General features: G+C 42.0%; 1 pseudogene; it reads right to left on the bottom strand.

The window, feature by feature from the left end:
• Positions 1-6,260: 6,260 nt before the first annotated feature.
• LOC134503521 (interferon-inducible GTPase 5-like) lies at positions 6,261-8,189 on the bottom strand (annotated as a pseudogene).

The raw sequence follows: 8,189 nt of genomic DNA on the forward strand, positions 1-8,189 counted from the left end.
CATACAGGATTTTTTTTTGGAGGGGGAAGCAAAACAAAATAGTAAAAAATTATTAAAAAGGCATTCTGGTAACCCCCCTCTCTTTATTGCCCCCACATCATTATATGACCCTCCACCCCACCCTAGCCAGTAGTTGCTCCTTGACCATTTATAGGCTTTAGGTAAAGGTAAAGGTTTCCCTTGACGTAAAGTCCAGTCGTGTCCGACTCTAGGGGGCGGTGCTCATCTCCGTTTCAAAGCCTTGGAGCCGGCGTTGTCATAGACACTTCCGGGTCATGTGGCCAGCATGACGACACGGAACGCCGTTACCTTCCCGCCAAAGCGGTACCTATTGATCTACTCACATTTGCATGTTTTCAAACTGCTAGGTGAGCAGGAGCTGGGACGAGCAACGGGAGCTCACCCGGCCGCACGGTTTCGAACCGCCAACCTTCCGATCAGCAGCTCAGCGGTTTAACCCGCAGCGCCACCGCATCCCCTTTATAGGCTTTACTTTGGGCTTTATTGCTTATTCCTGTTTGGATCATTTTAACTGCTGCTGTTGATGTAACTGTAATAATTAAAACAGTTTCTCTTTTTCTTCAAAAAACATACTCAAAGTGTCTTAGCTTGCCTTGCTGTGTGGTGTGCTGTAATAAGGGACCCATTCCTGCTTGAGTCTGATTGGACTTAGCTGTGATTGTACTAGTGTTTATTTATTTAGTTGCTTCCGACTCTTCTCCTGTTGGTCGAGTTTTTCCATTCCCTCATATTCTTCCATTTTAGTCTCCCAGTCCTGTACTGATGGCAAGGTTTCTCTTCTCCAATGTTGTGCCCAATTGATTTTTGCCACTGTCACCATATATAGTATCTAATAAACTGTGATGCCTTTCACTTAGGTTCTCTGGGATCACACCTAATAAACATATTCATGGTTTTATTTCAAAGTTTATTTTCAGAATTTTCTGCATATTTTGATGTATTTCTTTCCAGAACGCTTGCTGATGCTGGCTGGCACTCTTGCAGAGTGCTGGAAAGCATTTGGCCCAGAGAGATCAGAAAAGTCACACACCAGGCATTTCTATAAAAATAAATTTATTTACAGAAAGCACAAAAACATATTTACAGGCTTGTGCATTCACACACGCTCTCAGAGAGCACTGAGGACTGCTTACTCGGCTGCAAAAGGAAAAACTAACCAAGTAACAAGCAAGCTGCCTTCCTCCAAGCAATGCAGCTATTAACACCCAAACTGAGGACAATTAAATTCGACCTCTTCACTCTGCAGATACTTAAGGAAGTACTCAATTACCATGGTAACTAATGGCTTGTCCTAGCAAAAACAAAGAAATTCCAACAGGTACTTCCCAGCTGCTGCGGCTTGCTGGGACGGCTGCAGTATTATGCTGCACTGCAGCTCAGGGACTTCTTGCAGCCCCAGAGCCGTGCGGTTCTGGGGCTGCTTGCCAGCCCCATAAGGCAGGGGGCAGGGCGGCCAAAAGGGCAGAGATGGCGGGGGGGGGGGGAGATAGCCAGGTGGGGGGAGTTGGAAGTAATCCCTTACCCTTACTGAGACTTGGTGCTGGGAGGGACCAAGCCCAGAATGGCTGGAATTGGTGTTGGTCCTTGCTTCATGACGGCAAGGGGAATGCCCAGGATTGTGGTCACTAAGCCATGCGGTCACGTGACATCTCGCTTTATGACCACATCGCTTAGCGATGGAAATTCCAGTCACAACTGTGGTCGTAAGTCAAGGACTACCTGTATCTGGTGGACTGTGTCTATTGGCAACCATTGTGGATATAAAATGGCTAATGCTAAGTCATGGAGGCCATGTTATGCAAATGTGGTCATGAAGAAAACAAAATGGCGAAGCTCTCCACAGCAATGATTCAGCTGTTGAAAATAATATAACTGTTAAAAGTGGTAAGAATGATACAGCTGGTGAAAAGGATCCCTGTAGCATTAAATCAAAAGTCTTAGAAGACATTAGTCTTGAAAGATGGAGTGTGCTTACTGTTGAAAATTCACTCCCGTGGTGGGCTGCTTCAGTGTTGCTTAGGCAATCCACAGAGGGTTGGGTGATATGAGGACCTTACTGATATTATTATTATTATTATTATTATTATTATTATTATTATTATTATATACACGAGAACGTGAAATCGTAACTGCCAGTTCTTTAGCTGGTGTTGGTTTTCATTTGCATCGAGTTCTTCTCAAGAACCAAGGACGTTGTAATGTATCGTTGTTGTTGTTGTTGTTATTATTATTACTCCTGCCAACAGCAGCTTTGCATTGGCTGCCTATGCCCAGCATCAGGAAAGAGAAACTTGGGGGAACCTCTGTTTAGACTGTTCCCACAGCACTCTTAATAGTACATCAGTGGGATTTATGGAAAGAGCTGCTTCCTATTAAGGACTACCAAGGACAGAATTGACCCATTCTTCAAGTTTAGGTGATCAAGTGGACTACTGGTAGTCCAGCAAAAGCAGGTAGAAAGATGGGGAACGATAAGCTCCAGCAAGCTTGGAATCCCCAGTTAGGATTAGTAGAGGAGTATAGAGAGGTAAATTCACCATTAAATATATTTTCTTCGTTTTCCTGATTATGTGGTATGTTTAAATTGGACTCAGGTTTGGGTTTAGGCCAAGGGTTTGGCTTTTGTGTTTTATTCCGTGAAGGAGGACGTCGGCCAGAGCCCCCAGGGATAAATGGTACGTGGGGATCCTGATTCTGTTCTGGAGGCATTTGAGCAGGTCCACTTTCCTGCTCATGCAATAATTCTTGCCCCACAATCCCTCGCTCGTACACAGTAATTCTTTAGAGAGACATCATCAGTTGCTGTAGATACTTCCAGTTTACCCTCAGGAAGAGGGGGCCCCCTCTTGTATCTTGGGAAGCACCTTATGGTGCCACTTGCTAACATCCAGACTGGATTGCAGAATGACATGTATTGGTTCAGCTATAGCTCTATTCTCTTGAATAGAAGTACCTGTTACGTTTTCTGCAAGACCATCCAGAAACTGGGATGCTCGTGAAAAGATATGAAGCCTGCTTTCTGTGTACTGCAGCTGAATTGTTTTGTGACCACTCATGGAAGAGGAAGTAGCTGTAGAAAGCATTCAGATATTGGTGAGAACGTTGCACACCTGAACCTCTCTGTTACCCTAATTCATTATTCTGGGTTCCACCCTTAATCCTGCATCTTCTCTTGAATTAATGCCATTTTCTGCAGTTGTGTTTTCTTGACTTGATTACCTGTCAGAAAACCCTCATGGTCGCTACAATGAACATCCAGAGCTTTGTCTTCGCGCAATACCTGCCATGCTTCAAAAGCAGAGAATAATGGCATCTAGTGACAGAAAATGGATTTTGCTGCCCTGAATAGGCAGTCTCAACTAATTAGAAGGCCAATGCTCTTCTCCAGGCTTCCATCCTTTCAGACTGTAATATACATGATCAGAAGACGCAGATGCCACCTGTTCTGTGAATTCTGGTCTGCAGAAGTAAAACAGGACCTGCCTTCTTCCCATGATTAAAATTATTCTTATCTAACTTTCCATTGAGGAAACCTTAAGAGAAGTTGCAAAGAGTAGAAGTAAAGTCTAGTATAATCAAGCGTAGGGGCTGATGATTATATAGAAACACCCATGGAGGATTTACTAGTAATCTGCCATATGGAGCCCCCCCCCCCGAGATCTGGCAGGCCCCCACCTTTCCAGCTTTCTAGAAGGCCTTAAAATCTTAAGCATTGTGATTGTGTGAGGCTGAAGCTCAGCCATGACTGTTGTTGTTATTAAGGAGTGTTGTTTGAGAGCACCAGGCACTGTTTTTTGGATGGCATTCTTTTTTAACTATTTATTATATGTTTTTAGTGTTGTTGCACTAAAGTATCCAGAGTTATGGGATACAACATGGGCGGCCATATAAGTTTCCCAAGTAAAACAAACCAACCAATAAATAAATAAATAAATGTCCCGTGCTAACCAGACTGACCCCATTTCACTCCAGCACCCGGACATGAAATAACAGTATGTGTTCAAATTATAATTATTTAATAAAGATTCTTTAAAAATTCCTAACAGTAAGAGCAGTTCAGTAATAGAGCCAAAGACCCATAGAGTTAGTGGGGAGGTGAGGGGGGGGGGCTGCTATACACTGGATGTATTCCAGCAAAGTCTGGACAGCCATTTGTCAAGAATTCTTTAATTTCGATTCCAGCCATGAACAGCAGGTATGACTAGATGTCCAAAATAGCTCTTTTGAAGTCCATGATTCACTGCAAGCATGGGTATCCACAACATAATGTAGAAAGAATCAAGATGATGGCCAAGATGGTGTGATGAAGGCTGTGCTGCTTTTACACGTGTTGGACACTTGACACACACAAAAAATAAGCGAAACTCCGATCCCAGTTGTGGCTGCCATCTTGACTTTTTTGACCACACCCTGTGGAAAACTCTGAATGAAACGTTTCTTAAACATATTTAAGAATGCCTAGATAAAATAATGACTGCCTTCCCACCTAATGTGCCTCACCTAGTTACTGAATTTATCTATTTCTTGGGTTTGCACAATTGATCGCCTGCTACAGTAACCAAAGAGTTTGGGTTCATACACATTCTGTGCCACAAAAATCTATCCAAGTTTAGCTTGCTGTGCAAATACAGCCCCTATATCTGCAACTGACCTGCTGAAGAATGTTGTGTGAACACAGTGAGTGATTCAAAAGTAACACCTCATTGTCTTAGAGCAGGGTTTCTCAACCAGGGTTCTGCAGCACCCTTGGGTTCCGCGAGAGGTCCCTAGTGGTTCCCTGGGAGATCACGATTTATTAAAAAAATTATTTCAAATTCAGGCAACTTCACATGAAAGAGGAAAGTTTCATTCTTTATTTTCAGTTTAAGAGCACAGTTCATGCCCATATCCAGGCCTACCCATGAAACAAATATAATAATTTTGTGACTTCTGGCCTATATTTGAGCCTGAATGTGCAGGGGTTCCCTGAAGCCTGAAAAATATTTCAAGGGTTCCTCCAGGGTCAGAAGGTTGAGAAAGGCTACAGATACAGACCTCACTGCTGTTGGAAATGTCCATGAAAACAAGGTTTTGGATGCCACGGAATAAGATGGAGATGCTTTGAATACCCTTTTACTTCTTTCCATGACTGGTTAAACCTAGAATCAGTGGTTTAAAAAAAATGCATGCATGTATTCATTCTTTTCTTTCAATGACTTATATGCTACATCTCTTCCACAGAATGTAAGATGGTGGATAATAATAATAGTAATAATAATAACAGCAACAATAATTCATTGATTAGCCATTAGGCCATAGCAGAATGCAGAATATAGCATACAGAACAATAAAATACTATGTGATACAAAATAGAGTAAAAGACATAACTAAAAGAAAATGCAAGTCATATTTCTATGACATCCATACAATTTACCCCAATTAGATCCACATATGCAGTTTTGAATTGTACTGTTTTGTTCAGATAAAGGGCTGTATTATATGTAATATTGGGTTCTAACTGCACATGAAATATGTTGTTTTAATGTAAGGCTCCCAACAAGCTGTTCGTCTAACATGCGGTCCAGGATACTGATCTCTCTCTTTCTTATACAGTTGATACTCAAATAATATATGAGCTATGATTTTTATTTCTGGGGCTCCGTAAATACAAGTCCATACTTGGTTAAACCTTCCATATTTAACCATTGCATCCATAAGATGGTGGCTTGGTTGGTTCAAATGTATACTTAAAGATGGTTGGTTCAGGATGGTTCAAGCTGTATGCTTAAAAAGCCCTATTCTATTACATAATTTAAAATAGAATAGCTGAATCTATTCATTTTTCTCTTGGTCTGTTGATCATCGGGGGGGTTAGAATAAAAATTTTCTGATGAGATGGCAACAGTGTAACTATGCATGTTGTGTGTTTTGCTATCATAAAATCTATATTTCATCTAACTGAATTCAGCATTGCAAAATTCTGTTCCTAGTTAAGGCCTGAACTTGATCTTTGAGTGACATACTGGTGGCTCCTATGCTATGAAGTACAGGTGGGGCAGGTTAAAAAACTGTATTTTGCCTATATTAAATTAAAATTAAATGTATTAATGGGGGTTCCCCTCTAGTCATGGATTTAATAATTTTCCCCCATCAGTCACATTAAAAATTATAACCGTTATTCCTTAAAAAAAATAAACAGTTTGGGGCTGCATCCAAGGATTTGGAAGCTAATATTTTTAGGCTGTTGTGCCAATGATCAGTTATAGGCATTCAGGGTCTCTCTTCACTTTGACAGCTGCAGCTTCAGATAGAATTTTCTTGGTATCTTTCTTAACATCTGACAGACATTTCTTCAATATGAAGAAAGAAGAAATAAGGGAAGTCCCTCCTGACAATATGCAGCCAATTATGGGGAAACTTTCCCAATAGAAATATTCCACACTCATCACTGAAGCTCCCAGAAAATCAGGCAGCCTCTGTAAAATCCGTTTTTTTTTACTGGGATGTCATAATTGATTGCAGCTCTGACCTTAACCCTTTCATAAAGTCAGCAAGTCTGGAGAGCGACGGACTATCCACACCAAACTTACGGCAGCACCAATAACCAAACAGCAGGAAGAGGACAATGCCCTCCAGGAACGCAACTCCCGGGATCGGGATCATGGCTATAAATCCGGAGGAAATTATGGGGAGCCAAATCTTATTTTTCAGTTTGTCTGCCTTCTCGTCCAAACTGCTTGAAGCACTGGAAGTGACGCCGTTGTTGAAAAAGGCTTTCTTCTTCCTCAAGAGATCACTCCCCAGCGCTTCCCGTAGACGGGGGAAATCAAAGTGGTTGGGCTTCTTGCTGGAAACCTCAAAGACTTGAGAATCTTTCACCCCTTCATTTCTCAAAGAATCCCTGCAGAAATCCTTGGCAGGCAAGAGAATCTTCTCACCATAGCCAGATAGTTGCTGTTTCCTAGCTTCCTCCACGTCCAGGTCTTTCTTAGTTTGAACCAGAGAAATCTCCTTGTCCATTTTTTGGATCTCAAGCTTAATATGTGAGTGAGTGGCCTGGGAACTCTTTGGGGAAAAGAATGAAGAAGAAATCAAAGGAATTTAAATCTACCTGCTTGCCATAGGGGTCTTCATGAAGTAACTTACCCTTCCATGTGATTTCTGAAAAGGTGACCCCAGGAAATTCTTCGTTTATGCGATCTGGGGCTTCTGCTCTTGTAGCAATGTCAGTTGCAGCTGCACCTGAGCCATCCAGATGTGGACTCTGCATGGCGTTAATGAAGGAGGTCTTCCCAGAGCGTGGTTCTCCTACTATGGCAATGTGGAGTGGAAAATCAGCAAAAGACTCTCTTGATTTGGCCAGGAGGATAGATAAGGCATCAGTAAGTTTCCCTTCTTTAATAGCTGCATCAAATTCTTTGCTATCCAAGGATCCAAAGGTACCATAATCATGTGCGGAACTGCAGGGGGAATGAGTGAGAAGGTTGTAACCTCAAACATTTCAACTGTTTGGAACAGGAGCATTTGCAGGGGACTCTTCTGAGTCAAGATGGTGGCCACAACCACACCATTGAAGGCTTGCCCCTTTTTTGTGTGGGTTCCCTGGGCTAAGCCTGTAAAAAAAAAATGGGCGGGGCTTTGATTGCATGATTGCGGTTGCCACCTTGACTTTTTGAACCACTCCTGAGGATACCCCTGGGTTTGCAGTGTTATAGGTTATCCTGACTTCATTTGTATCTTTTAAAGCAAGCTGCTTTCAGAAAAATGTATAAAAATATTGCATATAGATTAATACAAGATTAACTGTTCTGTCTCTCTCATCCATCTCTGTCATCTATCTATCTATCTATCTATCTATCTATCTATCTATCTATCTATCTATCTATCTTCTATTTATTTGTTTAAGAAATTAATATGGCCACTCAAACAATTGTGACTCTGGTTGGCATACAGTCAACATATAACAAGTGACCAATACAGTTAAAAGCAACAACAAAAATTATTAGGCAGTTGGGAACCTAAACACCTATTCTACCGCTCCAGGTGGGAATTCCAACCAACCTGGCCCGAACGCCTAAGGAAGCCAGATTTTTACAGCCTTTCTGAAGGCCAGCAGGGTCAGGGCCAACTGTATTTCGGGGGAGGTCATTCCAGAGGGCAGACGCTGCCACAGAAAAGGCAGATGACAT

The sequence above is a fragment of the Candoia aspera genome, chromosome 10 (genome assembly GCF_035149785.1).
Source record: "Candoia aspera isolate rCanAsp1 chromosome 10, rCanAsp1.hap2, whole genome shotgun sequence".
NCBI classification, from domain to species: domain Eukaryota; kingdom Metazoa; phylum Chordata; class Lepidosauria; order Squamata; family Boidae; genus Candoia; species Candoia aspera.